This window comes from Panthera tigris, chromosome B3 (assembly GCF_018350195.1).
Source record: "Panthera tigris isolate Pti1 chromosome B3, P.tigris_Pti1_mat1.1, whole genome shotgun sequence".
In the NCBI taxonomy this organism is placed as follows: Eukaryota; Metazoa; Chordata; class Mammalia; order Carnivora; family Felidae; genus Panthera; species Panthera tigris.
The window spans coordinates 124972671-124985695 of NC_056665.1; the positions used below are offsets into that span (position 1 = coordinate 124972671).

Here is a 13025-nt window from a genome sequence, read left to right on the forward strand (position 1 = left end):
TCTGTTGTGATCACGACTGTATATCTAACAGCACAGAGTTAGTGGAGGAGTTCTTTTTCAGAGGGGAAAAACAGGAACTGTTCATTCTGTCATCACTGCCTCTTTCACATAATAGATGTGTATGTCCTGTAGCGAGTCAGGGATAATGTGCCAAAGACAGGAAGAGACTGGGTCAAAGGTGTCATTATCTTGTTTGAGACTTCTCCACACAGATGACCACCTTCACGCTTCAAAAACAATGGCTCTCCAATTGTTTTATGGCGATGGTCACTTTGGAAGAGCAATAAACCAAAAGACCAAACACAGGGGACCCTGAATTAGGGCTGGAAGACCTGTCCTTCTGCCACTCAGGGAATTCATTTAATACCCTTGGGCCTCAACTTCCACATCTGTAAAGTGAGCAGGGTGAATTAAATAACACTGAATTTGTCTCGTGTTTAAAACTGTATAATTTATACCCATTCTTCTACTTTTTTATTGTGAAAGACACCAATGGAAACCACCCCACTCTCACCAGAATGAATGAAGAATAAAATATGGCTTTGATCATAAAAATGAAAGAAATGATAAAATATGAATTCAAGTTAAATATATACACAGTGCTGGGGTACCTGGGTGGCATCTTAACCTGTCCGTTAAGCATCTGACTTTGGCTCAGGTCATGATCTCACAGCATGTGAGTTTGAGCCCTGCATCGGACTGTCTGCTGTCAGCACAGAGCCCACTTTGGATCCTCTGTCCCCGCCCCCTCCCCACCCCTCCCCTGCTGGTGTGCGCTCTCTCTCAAAAATAAAATAAAACAGGGGCGCCTGGGTGGCGCAGTCACTTAAGTGTCCGACTTCAGCCAGGTCACGATCTCGCGGTCCGTGAGTTCGAGCCCCGCGTCAGGCTCTGGGCTGATGGCTCGGAGCCTGGAGCCTGTTTCCGATTCTGTGTCTCCCTCTCTCTCTGCCCCTCCCCCGTTCATGCTCTGTCTCTCTCTGTCCCAAAAATAAATAAAAAACGTTGAAAAAAAATTTTTTAAAAATAAAATAAAATAAAATAAAACATATACATATATATATATACACACACACACACATATAGACACACATAGACACACATACTGCCATCCTGCAGTCATTATCAGAGAGCTGCCTGCCCCTTGTGTGATGAGCCTGCTCTTTGTCACCATCTATGGTAATGACAGAACACTATCTGTGAATCCTCAAAATGGCTCATTTAATTCCAACTTATGAACTGTCAAGACTAACCAGGGCTGCAGACAGATGCGATGCCTCCTCCCCACTAACTGTGGTCAACATGTAAGCTATAGGCAGCATCAGGAACAAGTGGTGGAGGTTAAGTCACATTGAACTGGGAAGCAAAAGTGGCAGCCAAATTGCTGAATACACAGGTGTTCTACATGAGCTGATCATGGCTAACATTTGTTGAGTATTTATTCCAGGGCTTATAGGCATGTGCTTTATATACATTACCTAATGTTTACCACCTGTACTTTGTGGGTCAGGAGGCTAGGGCTACAGAAGCTTAGGGTCCCAGCTCTGCTACTCAGCTATAATGTAATGGCCACTCTTTCACAGAGGGGCTGAACCGGGGACCTCCTGTTTCCTTTCTCCTGTGCCTTCTTTCCAGGTCCAGTGATTCATATTCCTTCCTCTCATTCCTGAGAGATTGGGTAGCTCAGAAAGTTTGACACTTGACTTGCTCTTTGACTTTTAAACAGTGTTTTCCTCTAGGTGCCAAATTGTTCCATGACTACACCTGTCTTCCTTGATCAAATCAACTGGTACCAGTGGTAACCCTAGGGCGCTTGCTATGTTAGACATTAGTTGGTGTGGTCAGTTTGAGCTAGGATTTGAGCGTTTACAGCAAGACATGTTGTAGACTTGCAGAATAGGTAAAAGTGGGTCAGGAACTTAGATTACCACTTCCTAGAAGACAGAGCTGAATGCACATTCCTTTTTGCACTGCACTCAGTTTTGCATCCAGCCATCAACAGGTAAAGAATCGGTATGATATACCAGGAAGAGCAATGGAATAGGAGGGAGTAGAAGAACATGGGCACAGGTCTCCATCACCCCCATTCCTGCCCAGCTACTGCTCCCCTCTCTTCTGCCCACACTGGAATAAACCCTGATATTGAGAACTACCAAATGTCAAGGGGTGTTTCCAACTCAGGAGGAGGAAAGAAGAAAAAAGGCTGAAATCTCATCATCATATTAAAAATGGCAACAAGTTTTCAACATACACTATATGCCAGACACTGTGCAAAAAAATTTTCTTAGATGATCTTATTTCCTTCCCAGAAGGCTCCAATGAGAGAGACATTATTATTAACTCCATATAAAGACAAAGGCTTTGCCACTGGAAACAAAGGGATTTAAAGAATTCTGTGAAAGTGCTAGAAAAGGGCAAATTCCTAGGAAACCAAGAGACCGCCTGGAGCTGACCTGCTCTGAAACTACCTCGCAAGGGGATATCAAATAGAAAGGCAACACATTCCACATATTATCTTTGTTGAGCATAGTTTTGTAAATGAAGGAGGGGCCAGTTAATAGTGCCTCGTGAGACACGTGAGCCTGATGGCCCGGCTGTGTGTCAACTCAACACAGTTACGTCCTGGTCTTTGGCCAACATGGCATACCGTACTATCTCTGCCCAAGTAAGTGAACAAGCAGAGTGGACATACGTGTGCATGTGCGTGCGCATGTGTGTGTGTGTCTGTGTGTGTGTGTGTGTGTGTGTGTGTGTATAGGATGTATGCAGCGTAGGCACAAAGCCCACAGGCACACCTTGCATTCTTGGCTAAAATTCCTTCCTCCCCACAAAGAAGAGAGATTATGTGACTGTTTTAGTCATTCTTCTCTTCCTGGAATGGCTTTGGGAGGCCTGTAGTCTGGCTGGGGTTTAACCCCCCCGGTGGACCAAGCCTAAAGGCCGGCGACTGACACCCTCTGGGCCTGTGGGTTTGGGTGAGAAAGGGAAGCAGGAACAAGTGTGCAGGCAAAGGCTGTCCTCTGCCGGGAAAGCTGAACTCTCTAAAGAGAGTCAGAAGAGACACTACACCTCTCTCAGCTATCCATACTCTCTATACCTGTTCTCAAGATAAATTGAAGTTATTTGGCTTTTTGAAGCTAGAGATTTCATGCTTTCTACAGAAGCTTAATCAGTATAACTTCCCTAAGTCACTCTCCTCCAAACTCAGTGAGACCAAAAGGAGTTAGTTGTATTTTCTAATTTAATCAACTCCCCCCTCTTCCTCCTGTACCTGGTTGATGAATTCTCGCTTTTCCCTCCTGGCAGCATCTGGTCTAGGCTTGCTGTTCAAATGTGCAATGCCAGCTCTGGTTTCATAATGCGAAGGCCTGTATTGATCCTAACTGTACTGGTTTACAGGAACCTGCCAATCCTCTGGAAAATTGGTATCTTCCTGGTTTTTAAAGGAAAGAGATTTCTGGAGTCCCGTCAACTCTTTGTGTGCTTATAATCACCTTTTGATTGTAAACTCTTTGTGTTTCCATTACTCAACACTTCAGGTAAGAATTCTGTTTAAGAAACATGTCCTTGCTTGTAAAACCTGTCAGTCACATAAGGACACTTACAGGCAAATTAATTAAAAAGATAGAACCACATGATTTCAAAGCTCTTCTTGCTGTCTCCTCCTCCTCCTCTCTCCCTCCCTCCCTCTCTCTCTTTTTTTTCTTTTTCATCCACTGCTTTTATTCTCTATACTGTCTTCTAATAACCTCCTTCAGGACCTTGCTTCAGTTCATGGATTTTGTCACAAAAGACTAACCAGTCCCATCAAGGAAAATGAAAATCTATCTAATGATCAGATCAATGACAAGAGCCCTGGGTTTTTTGTCAATTTCTTACAGCATATTCTGGGTATGGGTTGAGATGGTAGGGAAGAGAAACAGGACAAGTAAATCTGAAGAACCTGAAGGGCACAGACTGTGATGTGATCATCTTTGCACCCTCCAGACAGCCAAATGCAGCACTGTCAGTCTAAAACAAATGTTTACTGAGTGACTCCTATGCAGAATCAATGGTGAACAAAACAGATTGGGTGTTTGCCTCCCAAAGACCTTAGCCACATTACGAGAGAGAAAATTGACTTAAAAAAAATGGGGTGCCCGGATGGCTCAGTCAGCTAAGTGTCCGACTCTTGATTTCGGCTCAGATCATGATTTCACGTTTTTGTGTTTAAGCCTCGCATCGGGCTCCACACTGACAGTGTGGAGCCTGTTTGGGATTCTCTGTCTCCCTCCCTCTTTGCCCCTCCCCAACTCACTCTGTCTCTGTCTCTCTCAAAATAAATAAACTTAAAAAAAAAGATAATTACAAACTATACTAAGTATGATGAGATAAAGGAACACACTTAGCAGGGAGCATATGCCTGGAGCCCTGCTCTAGCCTGGGGGGTCAGGAAAGTCTTCCCTGAGGAATCTTTGACACTGAAGTGTAGACCTAAAGTATGAGGAGTTAAAGGAGCTGCAAATTACAAGACCTTCAAGAAAGCAAAGGCATTTTCTACTTTTCCAACAACCAGAGTTCCAGTTTTTGTGTGTGTATGAGAGACGTGAATGAAATGTTAGCAATGTCATCCACATCTCTCATTCTATATGCAGTGGAATTAAAATCCCCACTTGAGCTGCCCAAGGCCACTCAGGCTAGGACTAGACCCCCCCAGGGGCTGCTGGCTCCCAGCCCAGAGCCCACTGGACCACACCGCAAGAACTGGGAGTTTCAGTGGCCACACTAGACTTAAAAAGCAGTGCTGAGGGAACTCTGAGACATACAGACCAAGGGCTTATCCCATATTCAAATGGTATGTAGTGGGTCAGGGATAAAAGTTTAAAAATTTTTTTTTTACATTTCTTTATGAGAGACAATGAGAGAGCACAAGTGGGGAAGGGGCAGAGAGAGAATGAGACACAGAATCGGAAGCAGGCTCCAGGTTCTGAGCTTTCAGCACAGAGCCCGATGTGAGCTCGAACCCACAAACCGTGAGATCATGACCTGAGCCACAGTCGGACTCCCAACCCAAATGAGCCACCCAGGCGCCATAGAAGTTTTTAAAATGGAACTTTTAAGAACTCAGTGCTGCTTCTAAAGAATGGCTGGAGACGTTCAGATATTTCTGACCAAAATGTTTTCGTAAACCAGAAACAAAGAGTGAACCAGGCAGATTTCTCCATCTGCGTGCAAAGTGAAAACACTACTGTGGTGATGTGATTAATCAATTCAAAGTGGTATTTAAGGTCTGCTGACTTCACCCATTAGTCCAACAAGAACTACAATTAGCCCTAAACTCTAATCTTAACCCACCTGAGAAGCAGCCCCGAGTAAACAGGCAGGGCATTTTTTAAATGCCAGTGACAGACACCTCCTGGGAAGTTAATACCACCTAAGTGACTTTCCTCAGCAGCTTCCCCATTTTCGTTCCTCTCTTTGCAACACTGCTACAGCAAGTAAAGACTAACACCTCCATTTCTGTCTCAGTTAACTTGTCCTTCCTTCTCAACAAAGATACAGAGTTGATTAGAAGGACTGGTAAATACAGAGGGAAAGACCTACATTCTGGTCCACTCTGGCATCTCCAAACTTAAAAGTGAACACACCACGGGCAATAATCCAAGAGCTTCACTACCACCTATTTGTTAAGCAAAGACAGTAAGAGAAAGGTTCCCAAAAGAGAGAGAGAGAGAGAGAGAGAGAGAGAGAGAGAGAGAGAGAGAGAGAGAAAGTTTCCAAAAGCTGCCAGGAGGCATCTCTCAGAAGACAGGTCTCATTAAGAAGGCAGGGAAAGATACTATAGACTACCTCTAAACCTCAAATCCTTCTCCACTTCACATCTCTTCAGGGGACAAAAGATTGGAAATGTCCCTCCAATCAAAACAAGATCTCTCTCAGCCTTTCCATGATTCTTAGCCCCTGCTTTGTGTTGGCTTCTTTGTGTCTGCAAAGAAGCTGCTTCATTGAAACATCATAGAAAACACACACACACACACACACACACACACACACACAGTTGTCCCTCAGACAATGAGGTCGCCTGCATACAGGCATTTCCAATGTAGGCAGGAGACAAAGCCTGCAGAATTCTCAACCTGTTGCTATAGTAGCAGAAAGAATGTGATTCAGGCAGCTCTGCTGAGATCCATATCCAAATCCCTCCAGCTCCCAAAGAGAACATTAACCCTTCACTACCCCTTCTTGGGGGCAGAATCACCTGGGAAGAATCCTAAATTTGTCCTAGGCACTAGATATCATACTCTCAGCATCCACTCACTCATGCATTCACTTAGTACCTAATTAGATTCTCTTATGTTGGATCCTAGGTTTTTGGTGGTAAACAATGCAGATATGGCCCTTGAGACTGAGTAAGAGGAGGTGTAGGATATTAAATTATTGCTCAAATAACAATATATTATGCAGCATTAGCATTATATGGGAGACACAAGAGGTTTCCAGCAAAACCATCACCAGAATGGAAACAACCTATCCAAGAGAACCAGCTTATACAGCAATGGTAGCAGACTCCATATATTCAGAGCCATTGCAATTACTTGATTGTTTTCATGTGCTAATTTGACAAGACTACCCCTAGAAATGCCTGTTCCAATCATATCATGGCTCCTACGAAGCATTAGTTTAAGTGAGTTGTTTAATCAAATCAGCTTTCCACATAAAATAGAAAGAGCATTGTTTGTTAGAGAACCACTGCAAGCAATTGCTGAACAGTCACTAGGCAACAGAAATGGCAGGTGAGGGCTCAGAAAATACATGAAGTAAGTACAGTCACAGGGACCCTGGGAGGACTTCTATCTAAACAGTCCCCACCCCAATTTATTTCTGTGATCAAAACAGTAACAAAGAAACCTTAGGAAATAGAATTTAGAAATGACCTATAATCCAGCTTATTTTCCTTAACATTATAATACAGAAATCTTATATTATTGAATACCTTCCTGCTAGAATTCTTTATTTCCCATGGAGCATAAATACTAGGAGGGAGGGGCTTCTTAGGAAGAGAAACCCATTAGGTAATCGTAGCCTCATCTGCTTTTTGTGAAACAAGGCAGCATCGATAAGACTGCCAAGAAAAAGCTGAAAAACCAAGAGGACAGGTTTCTAATCTCAGATGGCCAGTAGATGTGGCTTCATGGAAGTTACATAATCTTTTGTATCTCAGTTTCCTCGGAAGTAAATTTAATACACTATGCAGATCCAAAAGCACAGAATGGTCAATAGCAATGCCTATAAACCTGTGGCCTGAAATAAAGTACAGTTGACCCCTGAACAACCCGGGAGTTGGGGAAACGGACACCCCACACAGTTGAAAAATCCACATGTAACTTTTGACTCCCCAAAACCTAACCACTAATAGCCTACGGTTGACCAGAAGCGTTACTGATAAGATTAACTGTCAATTAACATATTTTGTATATATTTTATATGCTGTATTCTTAATACTGTAAGCTAGAAGAAAGCAAATGTTATTAAGAAAATCATAAAGAAGAGAAAAATACATTTACATTACTGTAAAAAATCCATGTATATATGGACTTGTGCAGTTCAAACCCACGTTGTTCAACATCAACTGTACTCCATTGTTATTCTTAGTAACACCATAAAACATAGTTTCTGTTGTGGAGAATATCTGAGAAGCTCAATCATATTTCGGAACATGGGTTTCCTATCTCGACCAGAGGCACAGGACTATAGATCTTTCATTAAGCAATCCAGAAAGAGACAGGCAATCAAAAAGTATATTCACGAAAATCTCTTTTAACCACTGCAACATTGGGCTAGTATTTGGGAAAAGGTTCCAAATGATCTGACTAGATGGAAACTCATTTCTTTTTGCCTTGGAAAGAAATGATGGTAGCAAAGGGATGTGATGTGACCTAACACAATGACTTCACCCCAAATCATGCCCTTCCTGGAAGTGGCCAGTGAATAACCGAACTCATGATCCCTTTACACTTTGGGGAATGGGGTGAGAATAGAAATGGAGGCATTCTAGTGCCATCTTTCTTATCTATCAAGTTTGAGGTAATTATAGGAATTTTTTTCCCTTTAACACTCCATTGCAGATCATAGCAGCAAAGACACTTACTTCTACACTTTCTGGAACCCAGTTTTGACTTCACCAGCTTTTCAAAGAAGGAAAAAATATAAATCCCTCACATGTCCTTCCCCCATCATGGGAGTTTACTTTAATGACCCTAATTCTTTACTTCTCTCTGTACCCATGCCCTCTGCCACGTGACTTTGCGGTTTCTCTCTGCAAATTTGTATTTCCCTAGCTTTTGACAGTAGATTTGGCCATATGACCTGCTTTGTCCACCAGGATGTTAACAGTCAATGGCATAACCCAGAAGCTTGAAATGAGCTATAGCTCATTGTGGCTTCTTCTCTTCTATGTCTGCTATCATTGTGAGAAGAACGTGCCCGAACAGTTGATCCGAGAGAAAAATTGAGGGACATGTAAAACAAAGCCACCCCCAATGAAGCTAAGTCAAGATCAGTTGATTCTTCCCACCCTAACCTGCAGACATAGGGGTTAATAAAAATATATTGTTGTGGGGCACCCAGGTATCTCATTCGGTTAAGGGTCCTACTCTTGGTTTTGGTTCAGGTCATGATCTCATGGTTCCTGGGATTGAGCCCCAGGTAGGGTTCTGTGCTGATAGTGCTGAGCCTGCTTGGGACTCTTTCTCCCTGTCTCTCTGCCCCTCCCTCCCCGCCCATGAACTCATGCCTATTCTCTCTCTCTCTCAAAAATAAATAAATGAACTTTTAAAAAAAAGCGTACTGTTGTGTGCTAGTGAGATTTTGTGGTTGTTTGTAATGTAACATTATTGTAGCAACAACTGATAACACCCACCACAGCAAAAATTCACCTGTAGTTTAAGGGCTAAAACATTGTTTGCCTTGTCTTCTTAATAAGTAACAAGTAAGGGCCCTATTACATCCCAATGCCAAAGACTTATTCAGGAAATCTATACAATGTTCTAAATCTCGTGGGATACAATAGTAAAAGTGTATAATTGCAGCCATCAATCTGCACCTGTGAACTTTTCTCATCCAGGATCAGGTCAATGTGATTTGCTCAAAGGTGACTATAAACTTTTCTTATGTGGCTCGAGATACAGTAAAACCTTGATTTGCAAGCAAAACTCATTCCAGAAACATGCTTATAATCCAAAGCACTTGTCTATCAAAGCGAATTCTGAGAATTGCCTCAGTTGTGATCATGTGACATTCAGCATCACGTACTACTCGTATTGCCAGACGTTGCTCGTTTATCAAATTAAAATGTAATTAGAAGTGTTGCTCGTCTTGCGGAACACTCACAAAACAAGTTACTCGTGATCCAAGGTTGTACATATATCAAATCAGTAAAGAACTCTGAACCACTGGAGTGTTGTTTGTCCAAGTACAGAGGAACTGGAATCACTGCATCTCTCAGTAATGTAAGGGACTAACAAGACCATTGGCTTACTGGTTTTCAATCCTAGCCAATCACCAGAGCTTTCTAAATTACAGATTCCTAGTCCCCATCTATAGATATTTAGTTGAATAATCTGACATAGGTGTATGTGTTGTTAAAAAGTTCTCAAAGTATTGTTGATGATCACAAGAATTGGAAATGTCCCCCATCTAACAGAGTTCCTTCATGGATTGAATTTCTCATGCTGAGTTGCACCAAGCATTTGTGGTGATGTTAGCAGACCAAGAAGTGAACACAGGAGCAGTATCTCCAGGTGACCACATGAATTCATTCATTATTATTAGCATAACAAACCATTCCAAGGTTCAGTAGCTGAAACAATATGCACTACTTATTGCTCCTGAGTCTTCGGACCCATTGGTGTGACCTCTCCTGGGCCCACTCACATGTCAGGTCAGCTGGCTGGTCCAGGATTTCCTCCTCACATATCTGCTCAAGACCACCATCAGCTGGGGATACAAGGGTCTCTGGGCCACAGCAAGTGGGTCCAGGAGTGTCCATATGGTGACCGGGCTAGATTCTAGGTGAGCAAGTAGAAGTGTGAGAGGCCGCTTAAGCCCTATGCTGGGGATACACATTCACCCTTCTACTTCTGCACATTCTATTGGTCAGAGTAAGTTACAAGGCCAAGCCCACATTCAGGGGCTGCGTAATTAGACCCTACCTCTTGACAAGAGGAGCTACAAAGTCATATCACAAGAGATTAGCTTCAAAGTCTATTATACAACTAAAGGGAGAAAAAGGTTGCCTTAAGTCAAATATGATTTCTCAGTGCGGGCCGAGGTTTTCACCCTAACCTCAAAAAAAGTTATACAATCATTAGGGTGAAGTTTCATCTGATACTCCTCATTTCTGCCTGCATTCCTGCCTGCATTCACACACCTTACTTACTCCTCAAGACCTCGGTCTCATTCCTTTCAGCATTTTCATATTATCCTCTGAGGTTTTTAAAGATGATGTGGATGACATGCCATCCTTATGAGGACTTGTTCAGGGCGAGTCTTTCCGTGATGTCTCTTCTTGGCTTAGGATGTGTCTACAGATGAAATGTGACCAAATGATCATAGGGCTACATCCTGCCAAGGACCCCACAGCATTAACCGAAGAGCACCAATGCCTAAGAAACATTACAGGAAAAAGATAACACACTAGACCAGAAAAGAGCCCTGAGGAGCAGGAAACTGGCACTCACTGAAGATTCCAGACCGAGGCTAATTATATTCTAGCCGCCAGCTGCTTCACTCCACTCCTACTTCACTCGCGGTGTTTGATCACTTAGGAAGCGCACTAAAAGGGCGGTGACTGGATCAACAACCGTGCCCCTGACCCAGGCCCTAAGATGTATGCAGCCTGGGGGTATGTAGCAGCCACTTATTACAGCATCCCTACAATAAAGGTGTTGCTTTCTGTTTTTTTAGAAAAACCACCATGACCTTTGGAAGTCTCTAAACACCTCCTTGTGAGGTTTCGGACAGCAGGGGGTGGTAGGGAAAAGAATTCCAGCAACCAGGAAACACAGGATGGCAGAGAAGTGGCCAGGGCTGGGTAGTAGTGCGTGGAGGCTCTTTGGAAGGGATGTGGATACAAAGAATGGAAGGAGAAAGCATGTGCTGCTCACACGCAAGGTTGTCTTAAGTGCATATTTGGTCCCCAAGCATGTGGCCAGTCCTCAATCTGCTTGCTATGACTGCTCAAAAGACTAAGCAACAGGACTGGATGAAAAACACAATGAAATGAAAAGAAATCTAAACTCACCAGAAAGATGCCTCAGAAAAGCCAAATTCAAGAAGGTATTGCATTTAATTTAGTTTGAGAAAAAAACTCCATGAAGTTTTGAAAATGTGTGGACAGGCCATCAATAGGAGGAAATGTTGCCGCACCCCTCCAAACTGTCTTCCACTCCCGAGCACTTGATCGGGGAGTGAGGCAGGTATGGTAGGACTGGTGAAGTTTTAGACCTGAACACGTAGGAACCAAACCGCAGACACTCGTGAAGGCTAGAAGCGCTACCAAGCGCGGTCAACTCTGCGGGTGGCTTGGAGTGGCATCCGTCTGTTTCTCAATCACAACTCAATAGAGTCGAAAATATAAACTTCGCATCCCAGGTAAAATTACCATAATCGTGCCCACCCTCACTAGGCAAAAAAAAAAAAAAAACACAACAACAACAACAAAGTAAGTGACATTCTTGGATGGTCTCTTAATGAGCTGGCTGATTGGGCTGCAGTCAGACTATGCTTTTGATTAATTAGCCAAGAGGAAAGCAAGGCTATAAGAAAACAAACTACTCGTATGATCACCACAGGAACCTTGATAATGATAATGATGACGAATTACTCATTTCTTGTCAACAAAAGATAAAATGTATCATCCTGAAACTCAGAAGAAGGGTATGCAATCTAAGAAGGGGATTTTCACCCTGCCTGTGCCCCTCCCCACTTACACACACACATGCACACACAACTTCATACCCTTCTTGGTACAGTACTTTTTAGGGCTACTGTTTACCGCTGCTCTGAAAACCTACCTATGTGATGTACAGGTTGCTCCTTATAGAGAATCCTTAAGTTGCCTGCACAGTGGTGCCAAGAATGAACCTGTACTACATTTGCAGGGACACATGGGCACAGGCCAAACTTCCACATGTGTCATGGGAGTGCCTCAGCTTTGGGCAGTTTCTACTGCAGTTTCTAAGCCATTCTCTCACAAAACCCCCTTAGCTCAGATGTAACCACAATACAATTCCTCAAGGCTAAAGGAATGGGGCCGTCTCAAATATACTATAGTGGTGTAGTTTCAAATTCACATTACACTTCTAGCTTTATCTTTCCTACAACCTTTTTCCTGAAATCTCCCCAGGTAGTAAAGTTTGGGCTAGGCCAGGAACCAGAGGCAGCAGTTTCATTCTTTCCCATGCCAGTGCAATCAATGGCTTGTGTTTAGAATAAATATTTGAAACTCAGAAGCCTGCTAACAATGCAGCACTTGATTACTCTGAATTACTCTCACCCACAGCAATTGAGGGAGAAGTCGTTGGCACCAGCCCCACGCAAAAAAAAAAAAAAAAACCTGCTTCCCAGCCTCCTCCGTTTGCCTTCCAACCCTCCCCTCAAAGAAGTCTCAACACACTACACAAAGATCTCAGTTTTCTCCCTTAAATACCACATGAATCCCACATTGAACATCTGACTTTCTTCTTCCCACAGCAGCACAGATTTACTGCAATACTTTCATGTTCACATATATTTAATTAGACCAACTTATCTTGTAACTCTCTTATTCACACCCCTCTGCCAGCATCCTTCATTCAACACTGAAATCTTTTAAAAAGGGTTTTCTGTTTGCTCATTTTAAGACAAAATGTCATCTTGGTCTGTTCTAGAGCTATAGTAACAAGCTACTTTTCAATTTAGTCAGAGGTGCCCATGTATTAAAATGGCCACAATCCTTAGCACTTTCCTTCCTTCAAAAGCTATCTGGTAAATGATATTCTTTGGGT

At 42.9% G+C, this 13025-nt stretch overlaps 1 protein-coding gene across 4 annotated transcripts in view; it reads right to left on the reverse strand.

Moving 5' to 3' along the window:
* Window positions 1-13025, reverse strand: part of STON2 (stonin 2) — a 144754-nt gene that overhangs the window by 39095 nt on the left and 92634 nt on the right. The window lies entirely within an intron of this gene.